General features: G+C 41.8%; 1 protein-coding gene across 1 annotated transcript in view; it reads right to left on the reverse strand.

The window, feature by feature from the left end:
- TCN2 (transcobalamin 2) overlaps positions 1-15,975 on the reverse strand; it is a 41,679-nt gene extending 25,704 nt beyond the window's left edge. Inside the window, exon 1 of the mRNA XM_047827544.1 lies at positions 15,956-15,975. The gene's annotated coding sequence lies outside the window, so the exon portion shown is untranslated. The remainder of the gene's footprint in view (positions 1-15,955) is intronic.
- Positions 15,976-16,110: the final 135 nt, after the last annotated feature.

Consider the following 16,110-nt stretch of genomic DNA (forward strand, 5'->3'; position numbering starts at 1 on the left):
GTGACTCCTTTTCAAACCCGATGGTCCCTGGACAACAAGAGGTCAAAGCATCCAGGTGGCAGCCATAACTTATAGTTCAATGGGATCTTTTCTGTGGATCCTGGAAAAAGCATGTCCCCTTTGAGAACCAGGGTCTCCAGCTCTGCAGAGCCCAGAGTTACGAGGATGAGTAGTATAATATCCTCCCAGTGGGTCATTGGGTATAATTGGAATGAGTTCCCATTGTTGCAGAGTATTTTCTCCAACCTGATGCTTCAGCTATGCCTGTAGAAGACCATTCCAGTATTCTGTGATGCTGGCTGCTTCTGGATGGTGCAATAAGTGATACAACCACTGAATCCCATGGCCACCTGCTGACTCCTACATAATGTTACATGTGAAATGGGTCCCCTGGTTGAATGAAATGACATGTATCAGGAATTCCATAGGCTGCTGGATAGTGATGCTGGCTGAGACTCTCCAGGCAGAAAAGACAAACCTTACCCAGATTATGTATCTATCCCTGTGAGGACAAACCAGTGACCTTTCCAGGACAAAGAGTGTACACTGTGGCTAAACTGCCATTGAGTAGCCAGTTGTCTGCCTCAAAGAATAGTGGCATATTGGGGGATCAGTGATTTCTCTATTACTTTCACCATCACATCCATCAACATACATCTACCCCACAGCCAAACCATTAATTACTGCCCAGGAATCTATGTGTATTCTTCTCTTGGGCCACTTTATCTTCCATATAGACAGATGACTGGTTACTGCCCCACCCATTGGGAAGATCTTCCATCTCTACTGTCTTTCAAGACCAACCCTGAAAGTAGCTATGATGTATCATCTATGGTCTATTTTTGCCTTGTACCTGTATACTGAGCCTAGTCATCCATAAATCAAGCTTGAGTATTTTCCTCCTCCTTCAGCTAGTCAAATGGGACCTCCATACAGCCTTTGGTACAAAGTGAGGAGGGATTCTGGAGCAACTGTTGTGTGTAATAGAGAGGCCTTAGACTACCTGTTCATGTTGCTTACTTGTGCCCTCTGGTCCCATAAAGGCTTGGTTATACTTCCCACCATGAAAAACACTATGGAGGTTCCTCAAAAAATTAAAAATAGAGGGGTGCCTGGGTGGCTCAGTCAGTTAAGCATCTGACTCTTGATTTCAGCTCAGGTCATGATCTCACAGTTCATGAGTTCAAGCCCCATGTTGGATTCTGTGCTGTCAGTGCAGAGCCTGCTTAGAATTCTCTCTCCCCCTTTCTCTCTGCCCGTACTCTCCTCTCTCTCTGTCTCTCTCTCAAAATAAATAAATAAACTTAAAAATTTTTAATTAAAAATAGAAATACCATATGATCCAGTAATTTTACTACTGGGTATTTGCCCAAAGAAACCAAAAACACTCATTTGAAAAGATATATATACCCCTATGTTCATTGAAGCATTATTTACAATAGCCAAGATACAGAAGCAACCCAAAGTGTCCATGGATAGATGAACAGATAAAGAAGATATGGTATATGTTGTGTACAATGAAATATTACTCAGCCATAAAAAATAATGAAATCTTGCCATCTGGGACAACATGGATGTACCTAGGTTGTACTAAGCTAAATGAAATAAGTCAGACAGAAAAAGACAAATGCCACATGATTTCACTCATATGTAGAATCTAAAACAAACAAAGAAACAAAACAAAGCTAAATAGACTCTTAAAATACAGACAACAAACTGGTGGTTGCCAGAGGGGTGGCATGTTAAATAGGTAAAGTGGATTAAGAGATACAAACTTACAGTTATAAAATAAATAAGTCATGGAGATGAAAAGTATAGCATAGAGAATTTTAAAAAATAGTTTGGTATAAGGATATACATACAGACCAATGTAATATAATGGAGGGACCAAAGATAAATCCTCGCATATATAGCAAATGATTTTTGACTTGTTACTTGTCTCATTACCTTTTTTTCCCATCCATTTCAGCAAGGTTGTTTCATACATTTGTAAAACCTTTAGACTGTTTTGTCACATTCTGCCTTCCATGCTGGGATTCCACCAGCCTCCTAAGTGGTTCTTTTTCTGTGGTTAATTTGCACACATTAAGATTCACTCTTTGTGCTGTGACATTCCATGGGTTTTGACAAATGCGTAGTGTCACACATCCTCCTATACCGTATCACACAGGATAGTTTCACCACCCTAAAAAACTCCTTGTGTTTCATCTATTCAACCCTCTTTCGCCCTTACCACCAAACTGCTGTCAACCATTGACCTTTTAACTGTCTATAGTTTGCCTTTTTCAGAATGTCACAAGATTGAAATCTTAAGATATATAGGCTTTGCTGACTGGCTTCTTTTGCTTAGCAATGTGTATTTAAGATTTATCCATTCTTCTCATGGCTTGATGATGCATTTCTTTTTATTGTGGAGTAATATTCATTGTATGGTATATACATAATATATCATAGTGTGATTTGTTTATCCATCCGCCTATTGAAGGATATCTTGGTTCCTTTTAAATCTTGGCAATTATGAATAAAGTTGCTGTAAATATTCAGGTGCAGGTTTTATGTGTATATGTAGTGATGAAGGAGCATAAGGCAAGCTGACAGGCTGCAAATACCCCCACACACCCCCAGGTGGGATATGTGTGATATTCCTCAGGCGGCCCAAGAACAAAGGAAAGGGGAAAAACAAATGGTTAACTGGGAGAGATCACAGTCATGCAGGACCCGAGTCTCCATCTATTTACAAATATCTTAGTAAATCACAAGAAAAAGGCAATCTCATCAATAGCCTAATCTCCAGAAAACTATAGACTCCGTTTCCTGGAGCCCCAACATCACCCCTCCATAGTGATGTGGAAACAAAGGCAGAAGGAAACGACAGGTAGAACTAAATTTCCTTATAACCTGCAGCCCATTGAAAAATACTTGAGGTCAGCAGAGTAAAAAGTTTCTCCAGGAACTCCCTATGTCTTAATGCTAATGCTTTGCTGGAGGGAAAAACCTTAGCCTGACAATAGGTAGGCCTCCAGGAGCCTGCGAGTCCTCTATAACATATGAAAATCCCATTGGAAACTTCCCCAGGACTTTGATCTCCACAGTATATAACCAGTCTCTTCTCATGTTCCCTGGGCAGCTCTTTTCTGCCCACGGGTCCTTTCCCTGTGCTTTAATAAAATCACCTTTTTGCACCAAAGATGTCTTCAAGAATTCTTTCTTGGTCATCAGCTCCGGACCCCACAAACCCCACTGTCACCCCAAAAACCTCATCATTTAATATTCACATCAGTTGAGTAAATACCTAAAAGTGCTGTTATTGGATAGTATGGTAACACCACATTTAGTTTTGTAAAAAAAACAAAAAAACAAAACCTGCCAAACTATCTTCCAAAGTGGCTGTATCACAATTGTCTGTTTAAAAAAATAATTTAACAATATTTATATCAACAACTACTTTGTGTTTTCCCCATTTTACAACTGAGGAAGTGTGGTACAGAGGGGTAAAGTGGCTTGTCCATAGCTTGGGGATAAAGTCAGATGTGTCTACCTGCAGAGACTGGGTTCTTCACCCACAATGGTGAAGAATGAATTCTGTGAGTGCACAGGAGGAAGAGAATAAAGGCAAAAGGAAATGTAAGTAAAATTAAATTTCCTTACAACTTGCAGCCCATTAACAAATACTTGAGACAGGCAAAGTATGACATTCATCCGGGAACTGACAATTGTCTTTTAAAGTTAACGCCTTGCTAGAGGCAAAAAGCAACCTTAGCTTTAAGATAGCAAGACCTCCAGGATCCTGTTAAGTCTTTTTTAACATAGGGAAATTGTTTTGGAAACTTCCTTTCTCTGTGTCCCTCCTCAACTTAAAAGTGTATAACCAATCATTCCTCACAAATCCTGGGTGGCTCCTTGTACCCATGGGTCCTGTGCCCATGCTTTAGTAAAACCACCTTTTGAAAGAGCGGACCTAGGCCGGCCGACTTCATTTTGTTCTGTGTCCTCCATCTTGAGTGACTATATCCCCAACATGGCCCCCTTTCCGGGAAAACCACAGAAAGAAATTCCAGCTCAAACCTCAGACCACACCTCCTCCCCTTGAGTAACTTCCCGCTCACCCGTTCAAACTTCCCGTTCAAACCACATCTGGCAATCTGCGCAACGGGACTCTGACCCTTCCCCAGCCAATCGGCTAAGGCCACGACCATTACCCCACCAACCGCCCCTAGATCCCTATAAAACCTTTGTGCTTTTGAAATTCTCTCTCTCTCTCTCTCTCTCTCTCTCTCTCTCTCTCTCTCTCTCGGGCATCTCACCGCTGCATCGGTGCGGGTAGGGGATTGAGCTCGAACTAGCTCAAATAAAGGCTCTTTGCTTTTGCATCGGACTCAGCTTCCTGGTGGTCTTTGGAGATCACGAATTCTGGGCACAACACTTTTTTGCACTGAAAATGTCTCAAGAATTCTTTCTTGACCATCTGCTCCCAGAGCCCACATCATATCACATCAGACAGATCTAAAGATTAAAAACCTCTTCCCTCACCCTCTTGCACTGTTGGTGGGAATGCAAACTGGTGGAGCCACTCTGGAAAACAATGTGGCGGTTCCTCAAAAAACTAAAAATAGAACTACCCTATGACCCAGCAATAGCACTGCTAGGAATTTACCCAAGGGATACAGGAGTGCGGATGCGTGGGGGCACATGTACCCCAATGTTTACAGCAGCACTTTCAACAATAGCCAAATTATGGAAAGAGCCTAAATGTCCATCAACTGACGAATGGATAAAGAAGATGTGGTTTATATACACAATGGAATACTACTTTGGCAATGAGAAAGAATGAAATCTGGCCATTTGCAGCAACGTGGATGAAACTGGAGGGTATTATGCTAAGTGAAGTAAGTCAGTCAGAGAAAGATACCGTATGTTTTCACTCATATGTGGATCTTGAGAAACTTCAGAAGACCTTGTGTAAGGGTTAAATTGTAGTGTAGGGCTAACCTGTAGCCTTAAGAAATAACAGCTTTGTTTTAACACTGTAGATTAAGAGATAACAACCTTGTCCTATCAATCAAGGGAACAAAAGTTCAAGCAAAATCAACTGGATTAGTGTTTGATTGGATTGGGGCTGTTTCCACCCCCATCTGGGAACTATTTCTTTGTTCTGTTACCAGGTGATGATAAGACGATGTGGTCGGCTATAAAAACTCTGTACCCCGGCTGTTCGAGACCTCACTCTGGTCAAGAGTGTCGGTCCCAATCGGTTGGCCTTGCCTCTCATTGCAATAAACTTTGTTGTGACTGTCACTGGTGCCCATAGCATTGGGGGAGAGGAAGGGAAAAAAAAGTTACAGAAAGGGAGGGAGGCAAACCATAAGAGACTCTTGGATACTGAGAACAAACTGAGGGTTGAGGGGGGTGGGGGAGTGGGGAAAGTGGGTGATGGGCATTGAGGAGGGCACTTGGGATGAGCACTAGGTATTGTATGGAAACCAATTTGACAGTAAATTATATTATAAAAAAAAAAGACAGCTTTTCAGGCACAGAGGTTAAAGCTTCTCTGTCTTATCCCTACTTTTAATAAAAAATAAAACAAAAAAAATCTTCCCTTTATGGAACTAAAGTCTGCCTCACATTGTCCTGGAGTTACACAACACTTTCCATAAGACAGGAGGGAACTAAGCCTTACATGCCTGAATTGAGCCTGTCTACAGCTCTTCAGGCAGTGGAATGTGCATTCAGCAGTGGGTTCTTCAGCCAATTTACCTTGGGTGAAGTGACCTTAGGTAAGTCCTTTCACTTCCCTGAGACTCAGATACCTATAAATATCTGGTACCTATATGACCTCGATTTTGAGCTCTGCACCTAAATGTACAACTGCTTTCCTAGATACCTCCACTTGTGTCTTCTACTGACCCCTCAAGATCAATGTAAGCAAAACAAGGTCCCTCCTGTGAACAGGACCAACTGATACTAAGAATAAAGGCAAAAGAAATGTAGAAAAAACTAAATCTCTTTACAATTTGCAGTCTATTGACAAGTACTTGGGACAGGCAGAGTAACCTTCCTCCAGGAACTCAACTGCCTAGATGTTAATATTTCACTAGAGACAGAGGCAACCTTAGCTTGACATTAGCTGACCTCCAGGATCCTGTAAGTCTTCTTTAACATATGAAAATCCCCTTGGAAACTTCCTTTATCTCTAACCACCCAAGATACAGGTTAGCAATCATCCTCCAAGCCCACTGATTACCTCTGAAGGGTCTCATGACTTAAGAGTAAGTCTAGTAAGTCTAGTAAGACAGTAGTAAATGACCTTACTTAATAGCAGCTAGCCCCTCAAGGTGCTGGAAGCTTTGCTTCTGAATTCCTTAGAGACTTACACTATCCCTAACTCCTAGTAACTAAAAAGTATATAATCAGTCACTCCTCACAATCCCAGTGCAGCTCTTTCTACCCATGGGTCCTGTCCCCATGCTTTAATAAAAAAACCTTTTTTGTACCAAAGACGTCTCAAGAATTCTTTACTGACCGTTCACTCCTGACCCCCATAACATCACATCACCAGCTACATGATTTATCAGGGACAGTGTGAAATGAAAATGCAGGGTGCCTTGTTAAAAAATTGTTAAGAATTTCAAGACAGTGGGACTACCGGGTGGCTCAATTGGTTGATTGTCCAACTCTTGATTTCAGCTCAGGTCATGATCCCAGGGTCGTGGGATCAAGCTCAGTGTCAGGCTCTGTGCTGAGCATGGAGCCTGTTTAAGAATTTCTCTCTCTTTCTCCCTCTGCCCTTCTCCCCCACTCGCATGCTCTCTCTCAAAAAGAGAGAGAGAGAATTTCAAGATAGCAATGGAGAGAGTACTGGATCAAGCACAGGGCCAGGAACAACTGCCCAGGTCACATGTCTCATACAGGTCTCACTCCCATCTTCCTTTTAGGAACCAGCCACTACTGACCTCTCGTGTCCATCATCTCCTTTTGTCCAGTCACACCCTCCAGGCTCCAGTCATAATGGACTTCTGCAATCTGTCATTCTTCAAATCACCCAAACTTTTGCCTCTGGCCTGGGCAGTCTCTTTCCCCTTCATCCTTACTCCACTCCTATTGTCCTCAGATTCTTTGTGAAACACTCCTCAGTCTTCTGCTGTTAACATCACATGCCCCTGGTTTTCCTCACACTTCTCTCTGGCAAGTTTCTTCAAAGTCTTTGCCAGCTCACTTTGCCCTACCTGGTTTTTATTTCATTTTTCATTGTTTGTGAAATTTCTGGATCTTTATTTTGGCTTTAGTTTAAGGTCGATAATAGACTTCACATAGTTCAAAACAAGCATCAGCCAGTGTTTAACGTCTGTCTCTACCTCTAAAGGATGAACTCTGTGACCATGACTTTGGGCTAGGTCAGATTCACAAAAGCATCAAAGTTAAACTTTCAAGGCAATATCTAAATGGGAGTTTGGAGGCCTTAAAATTTTTATCTACTTCCCAAGACCACACTGATGTGGAGAAAAAAGGCAAAAGGAAAAAAAACTAAATTTCCTTATAATTTATAGCCCATTGACAAGTACATGGGACAGGCAGAGTGACCTTCCTCCAGGAACTCAACTGCCTTAATGTTTTGCTAGAGGCCAAAGGCAAACTTAGCTTGACATTAGTCCAACCTCCAGGATCCTATGTCTTTTTTAACATATAAAAATCCCTATGGAAACTTCCTTTATCTCTACCGCTCCTCCCAAGATATATGTTAGCAATCATCCTCCAAGCATATGGCCCACTGATATATATCTGAAGTGTCTCATGACTAAGGGTTTACTAGACAGTAATAAATGACCTTACTTAACAGCTAGCCCCTCAAGGTCCTGGAAACCTTGCTTCCAAACTCCTTAGAGACGTACACTATCCCTAACTGCCTCCCAACGTGAAAGTATGTAATCAGTCACTCCTCACAAACCCAGTGCAGCCCTTTCTGCCCATGAGTCCTGTCCACATGCTTTAATAAAACCACCTTTTTGCACTGAAAATATCTCAAGAATTCTTTCTTGACCATTTGCTCCCAGACCCCAACATTTCACATCTTTCAGGGCCCAACGTGGGGCCTGAGTCTTCTCATCTGGACTCTGAGGCTAGGTGCAAGATTCATGAGTATCTCCTCTTCTATTCCTTTACTTTCATTCCAGGAGCTTTTCAAGGAGTATGGTCTTATCGGAACACTTTCATGTCAATTGTTCAGGCTGCAATGCTCTAGCCCCTGGCTGCTTTATGGGGAGGAATTAAAAGCCTGCCTTTTGACTCGAAGTTAGTACCATGGCCAGAATGATAAGAAGACCCAGAAACTTGTTCTCCTCTCTTCATTCATGTCCTTATACAAAGGTGTCTGTCTTGGGCCCAGGACAGCCACCTAAGTCACAAGGACAGCTGCAAATCTTGACCCCCATGTAAGGTTTCCTCCTAATTGGTCTAATGTGATCCCCTCCACATCTCTGGTTTAGCCACTTCTGGCCACAAGACCTCCACTCGGAGCCAGCCCAAACTAGTACCCAATTGAATTAAAACCCAACCAGGAACCATTTCTTAGGGAACGTGGCTTTAAGGATTACATGTGTTAGAAAGTTTTTCAGACCATAATGGATTTCTACCTTTACTGTTTCCCATCAATGCTCCCTATTAACTACTTAAATTACAAAATTGGGTAATTTCCCCTTTTAAAACTTTTCTAGTGTTTTCCATGGGTTAAAAAGGGTAGGTTCTTTAAGGCATGGCATGGCATGGCATGGTGCAGTGTGTCACAGTATCTCGGCCCATACACCAGCACCCATTTGTAGTCTAGAATGCAATAGGGAAGCAGGGGACTGCTGGCATCCCTCCTACAGGTCAGGGCACTGATCATAGTGATTTCATTTGAGGGACACCTCAGGTCACTTTGACACCAGGAACTTCTGACATATCCTGCATGGGATGCCACCTGGGAGTTGGAGGTGATTTTTTGGGTAATGGACCTTCTCTACTTTTCTAGGATCTTCTTCAGTTCCCAAGGACTCTTCCTTTTAATGCACTGGAAACAATTCAGATTGCAAAATTTAAGAAAAGCCTGATCTTCTTCTGTAACATTGGATGGCTTTAATACTCCTTAGGAGACGAGGAAAAATGGTTCATTAAAGGAACATTAAGCTTCAATAAATCAGTTAGATTTCTTCTGCAGGAAATAGAGTAAATGGATGGAATGTACTCTATGTCCAGCCCTGCATGGCCCCCAATCAGAACCCTGATCTAAGGGCATTTTGCAGAATGTGTTTGGCCACTAACCAGGCTGGTAAACTCCCTCCTGACAATGGATAATAACTATCCAAATAGGTTTCCTCCTAAACCCAGGTTGCTGGAGGAAACACAGACCATCCCTAACGAAGGGGATGCTGACCCTCTCTCACTGTTCCTCCTAGTAGATGTGGGGGCTTCTTCTTCATTCATTTCCTGGGTTAATGGCTATGATCATTGGAGCCAACTGTGGTTAGTCTACCTTGGGATGGGGACTTTAAAGAATATTCCCAAGCAGCTGCTGAAACTCCTTGTAACAGGGAAGTTTTCTGTTTTCTCTGGCCTGACATAGACTGCCTACTTTTACTTGTTGGAAGAAAAAACATGGCATCTGCTCATCTGTCTGAGATGATAAGCTTTAGAACCAGGAGTCCTCTTTCTGGCCCTCAGGCAGCCCCTCACTTCTTCTGCCTCCCTCTTCCCCTCTTCCTGTTTCTGTACCACGTTGGGTGTAGTCTGCATCACTGGCTCCTGTACCATTCTGCATGCCTCTGGCACCATGGGCTCCTCCTCCTACTCTCACTGTCAAGGAGTGAAGAGCACCCCCTTGAAGTGGGTGAACTCCACCCACTTCAGATTTCCCCACTGGTGCCCCAGGTAAAATTGACATTGGGGAACAAATTGACTGACTTTTAAGGAGACCCAGGTGGAACATATTTGGTATTTAAACTAATTTAAGTTTGTTGGTTTAATTAAGATAGACATGTCTTTGGAGTTATCAGCATTAAATTTGAAACTTTTATTCTACCCTGGTTTACTGAAGGTCAAATTAGCTCATGTTACCTGTTGCAATTTGTCAGCAAAACAGTGACTTAAAATGGTTAATTTTGTCTGTCTCAATGTTTTCATGGGTAATTAAGATAGTCTTTGGCAACCTGAAACTTTAAAGTTTTGCTTGGATGATAAATTGGATTGAATTCATTGGACATCTAGACCTTTTCCAAATAGGAGGGAGTGCTAAAGCACTGATTCCTGCATGTAGGTTTGTGCTTTTGGCTTCTTATTGCAAAGAAACTAAGGATATTTGGGTCTGTTGGAAAACATGCTTTGTGCTTAAATGTATTCATAAATTTGCTATCTAAAGAATTCTGGCACAACAGACAGTTCACAATTGATTAGTACTTAGTTTTCACTGGAGACTAAGATTTCTAAGAGTTAAAATTCTGCTAAATGTAATTAAGACTGATAGATATAAGGGAAGCAACTCTGTATGTAGGGAAAGTAGGAGATGTGTGAGAAAGATATAAGGAACAGGAATACATTTTTGTTGAAGGAAAAAGAAAGTAATTTTGTCCTAAAATGAGACTGGCTGTTTGGAGAGAAATGGATTGGGGCAAAATCTGAATACAAAAGCAACTTGTAGAAGGTTTGTGAAGGCAAACCTTTGGAAAGGAATTTTATGTGTGGTCAGGATGGACTAGATTGAAATGAATGGATTTAAAAAACAATTTTTAAAAATCTTTATTTACCTTTGAGAGAGAGAGAGAGAGAGAGAGAGAGAGAGCGCAAGAGGGGGAGGAACAGAGAGAGAGGGAGACACAGAATCCAAAGCAGGCTCCAGGCTGTCATCACAGAGCCCAACACGGGGCTTGAACCCACAAACCAGGAGATCATGACCTGAGCCAAAGTTGGACATCCAACGGACTGAGCCACCCAGGCTCCCATGAAATGAATGGATTTTAAAAGTACACTTGTATAAGACTGAAAATCTGCTTTCTCCTGTTAAAAAGACAAGGTTTTCTTGGATTGCTGATCTGCTCTTGGCAAGAAAATGTAAACAAAGTTGTTTTTTCTTTGGCTGCCCAGAAAAACCAGTTTCTATGTTTTGTTTTTATCAGGTCTTTGATGATTCCTAATCCTACTTAGGCTTGTGCTTTAAAACTTTCTGAGGTTTTTAAACAAACTTCCCCAAGATTTAAATCTTAAGCTCAGTCTCTGACTAATTAGGCTTGTTTATTTGGTATGTTATGTTCTGGTATAAGGTCAGCACTTAATATTCTGATTATTGCAGTGTTATGTGTCACAGAAATAACTGAATTTCCTTGTCAATTGCATTATAGTCCTTTTGTCATTTGTGAAACGTGTTTAATCTCCAAGGAGATTCATAAAAAGGTCTTTTGACAAATACAGGTATTTGGTATCTTTACGATCCTAAAACTGAAGTGGGGAATAATTTCCAGAACTAACTAAAAAGCTGCATTCAAACTGAACAAGAATTAGTAACATGGGACTAAATGAATTGAGGAAGAGGATTACAGTTGTTGTGACTCTTGTTTGAAACACTGCTCGTTCTCTAATGTTGGCTCCTCCTGATTAAGGAAACTTTCTCTTAAGATAACTATGACTTACAAAAATGTAATGAAAGTATTCATTTGTGAACAAATGGAAGCATTTTTTCTCCCTACCTGAACCCTCTGAAATTCAAAAAGTCTCAGTATTTCTCCCCCATGGCAATTACAATCCTTTGCATAAGTTCAGTAAGAAGCTGTTCTCCTTGTAACAAGACACCACTGGAAACACTGTTTTGTTGTTGTTGTTGTTGTTGTTGTTGTTCTTCTTCTTCTTCTTGTTCTTATACCAAGGCTTTGACTGAAATGTCATATTTGAGAGAGACACGCATAGACTCAGATATGACCAGATGGCTTTAAGGAATTAAGGTTGGCTTTATGGAATCAATAAAGCCCTTAGAAATGTTGGCCTGATACCTTGCTTATAGAGTTCCCAGCAGACTTACCAGGTAAGTAAAGAATGTCACTTCCTGGCAGGTACAGAAACCTCAGGATATTGTGGGGATCTTGAGAAGAGGAATTTGCCCAAATCTACAGCTCTTTCAAGTATGTCTGATGGCAAGTGTTTGGCTTGGCTATTGGCCTAGAGGGGCTACTAAAAGTTTAATCTAGATTCCTTATTAAAGCTCCAGCCAGGGGGCGCCTGGGTGGCTCAGTTGGTTAAGTGTCTGACTTCAGCTCAGGTCATGATCTCATAGTTCATGAGTTTGAGCCCCATGTTGGGCTCGCTGCTGTCAGCACAGAGCCTTCTTTGGATCCTCTGTCCCTCTCTCTCTCTGCCCTTTCCCTGCTCATGCACGCACTGTCACTCTCTCTCAAAAATAAATATACTGTAAAAAATAGAAAATAAGAAAAGTTGATTAATAAAAAAAGGGAAAAAAAGAAAAAGAAAAAAAGTTCCAGCCAAACGGATTTTGAAAGATCTGTACGATCAATCACTATTCTTGCCGAACTTATGTAAACAATTAGGCCAAGTTGGTTAAAATTGCTCTTGTTTTACAAACAAATTAGTCTTGATTTGGCTATCTCTGGAAATAAGGGTGAATTTAAAGAAAAATTATGTTTCAGGAACACACCTTTGCAGATGTTAAATTCTAGTTTTGATTGTCTTTGAATATTTGTTAGTTGTCTAAGGTAGACAACTTGAGGTAAACTTCCAAAAAATTGCCACAATAGCTCATGTATAGACAATCTTCATGTTTGTTATTCTGTGGGGATAATCACAGGACCCCGTGGGCATATGATTATTTGAATAGCCAGAAAATGGGAGGGATTCCTCAACAATTGTATAACTCAACTATCATCTTGACCAATTCTGTGTGGCTGGGATGAAAAAATCACTTCTTAAAAGCTGTTGTAGACTCTGGGTCTAAAATTCTCTCTTGTCTAGCAAGAGAGCAGAACACAGGATTAAAAGTGAGAGATGGCTAATGTCCTGGAAAAGACAAGAGCCCCAAATAAGGGTCCTTGCCCTCTATTTATTAAGATCAGAAGGCTTACAAATGTGATGGATGTGCACAAAGAGACAAAGAAACTAGGAACATTAACTTGGGGATGAGAGGGAAAAGGGGGTTTTGAAGATATATGGTGTTTGGGGGTTGGGTCAATATAAAACAAAATCCTGGCACCAGGCAGATGGGCAGATTGTTGTTAACAGCAGACAGGAGGCACCCTGTCTGTTTATCTTAGTTAGCCTAGGGGATAAGGCAGATAGGGGTAATAACCTGAGGGTTAACAAGACAACTTTTCTTTTGTTAACTATTTCCACTCTGGGCTGCTTCACCTGCAGTGCAGAGGTCTGTAGCTCAATTTACCAGTTTACCTAACTTCGTCCTTTCCTCCTGTGAAAGCAGCTTTTTGCTATAGTACTAAATTGGGGGATGCTTCCACCCTGAACACCTAATCTTGTTTACCTCATATAGCTTTGTATTGGGTGCCTTTGTGCCCCTCCCTCTCTATTCTGGGGGCTCTGTACCTCCTCTATTTGGGGGTGCCTTTGCACCTCCCTATTCCAGGTTGCCAATCTTATTTACCCAAACTCGGGTGTAAGCATCCTATGGCTTTGTATTTCTTTATGCCTTGTTAACCTACTGGTGAAGCCCAGGGGATTCCTACGTTTATTCCCCACAAAAAGCCAGAGTGCACTTCACTCCATGGGGTTAACTATGGACTTGTGGAGATAATGGATGGCCCCACTTTCCTTATGACTGTATTGGATATTGCACTTGGGGATGCCCATATCCCCAGACAAGTTTTCTCCTACTTGCCAGTGATTCCTCATAATTGGATATTGTTAAAGTTAGACATCAAACAAAGAGGGTTTCTTGATGGTTTTATCCCTTAGCCATATTTGTCCCAGGAGTTGCTTCTAATGATATAAAATTGCAAGTAGAGGCTTCAGCCAAGCATACAACAGCCGCCTTTAACTAGACCCAACTCATTGTCAACCACAAATTCAAAAGGTGGCCCTCTAAAACCGAATGACCCTTGATATCCTGACTGCATCCCAAGGAGGCCCAGAATTAGATGGCTAGCTCCTAATGAGACCCAATGTCTATGCAGCTCTAACCTGTGGTCATGGTTTCCCCCAAGCTGGATAGATTGCTGTACTCTGGGTTTTGCCTGGATGCACAGATGCATTATTAAAACCATTACCAACCCAGCCAACCTTCCAAATTTAAAACAACCATGGACACATTCTGTGGCAACAAAAATGTTACTGGGTTTCTAACTGGCATGAATACTCAAATGGTCACTTTATTATTTTTTAAGTTTATTTTGAGAGAGAGCAAGCACGTGCCCAGAAAAGGGGCAGAGAGAGGAAGAGAGAATTTCCTTTCAGTGCAGAGCCTGATGTGGGGCTCAGAGTCACAATGAGATTGTGACCTGAGCTGAAATCAAGAGCCAGATGTTCAACCAGCTAAGCCATCCAGATGCCCCTCAAATGGGCACTTATAAATGATCCCTCTCTTTCCTTTAATGATTGGTTAAACTCCTAGACTGGAGATGATTTTTGTCAACTATCAAAGGACTCTTATTTGGGCTTCTTCTTCTTTTTGTTATTCTAATCATGTTTTGCTGTTTTCTCCCATACCGCCCACCTGGTGACCAGACTCCTTCACTGCCATATCGTCAAGTTGGCAGATGATCCCTTCCACTCAGGGAGATCCATATATGCAGTCTCCCTTAGATTCAGCTGTCTCTACTTTTCGTAACTCCTATATATATGTCTCCAAGTGACCATAGGTAGGGACATCTCTACACCCCTATTCAGCAAGAAGTTACAGAAGATAAGACCTTCCAACCTCAGCAACCTTAAAGATTTTAGGGTCAAGATTATTCGGAGGGGCTGGGCAATGATTTGGAGAACAAAGGCAAAAGAAAAAAAATTAAATTTCCTTATGACTTACAGCCTACTGACAAGTACTTGAGACAGGCAGAGTGACCATTCTCCAGGAACTCAACTGCCTCGATGTTAGTACTTTGCTAGAGGCAAAAGGCAACCTTATCTTAACATTAGCCCAAATTCTCCAGGATCCTGTAAGTCTTCTTTAATATGTAAACATCTCTATGGAAACTGCCTTTTTCTCTACCCTCTCCTCCAAGATATATGTTAGCAATCATCCTCCAAGCATATGGCCCACTGATACACATCTGAAGGGTCTCATGACTAAGGGTTTACTAGACAGTAGTAAATGACCTTGTCTTAACAGCAGCTAGCCCCTCAAAGTCCTAGAAACCTTGCATCCAAATTCCTTAGAGACTTACACTATCCCTGCCTCCAACTTGAAAGTATATAATCAGTCACTCCTCACAAACCCAGTGCAGCTCTTTCTGCCCATGGGTCCTAGCCCGGTGCTTTAATAAAACCACCCATTTGCACCAGAGACATCTCAAGAATTCTTTCTTGACTGTTGGCTCCCAGATCCCAACATTTCACATCACACACCATCTGAAGGTGGTGTGAATATTTGTATAAACCTTGTAATTATCCTTTGAGGAACACATACGGAAGACATATGTACATTTAAAAAGCTCAAATGTGCTGAATGTACATTTAAAATACCACAAGTTCCATAACTCTACTTGGCCTTTTGTCATTTTTCAATCCACCGCTAAGGCTCGGTATATATGAGTGGCTTCTCAAGTCACTATACTTCTGTGAAGAAAAGTCTGCTTTTGATCTACTTTATCCCCACTAAGAGCCAAAGAACCAAAGGAAAACCCACACAGGCCAGCGGGGAACAGAGTCCAGCTTCACTCAGCGCCCCTGGCGGTGGCTTTTCCTCCACAGAGGACAAATTCCCAAGTTCCCACGACGCCTAGCAACCGTTACCGGGACAACGCCACTGCCGCTCACGCACCTCAGACTGTAGCCGTCCTTGGAATCCCAGAAGGTACTGCGCTGCAGCCGCAGGGCCTTCCGCCTCCCTCCATCCCAACATGCAACGGGGCTCATAAAGTCAAGCGATCGTCATCAGGATGTCTATAGAAACGCCTGAAAATCTGCGTTCGCTGA

This window comes from Prionailurus viverrinus, chromosome D3 (assembly GCF_022837055.1).
Source record: "Prionailurus viverrinus isolate Anna chromosome D3, UM_Priviv_1.0, whole genome shotgun sequence".
Lineage (NCBI taxonomy): Eukaryota > Metazoa > Chordata > Mammalia > Carnivora > Felidae > Prionailurus > Prionailurus viverrinus.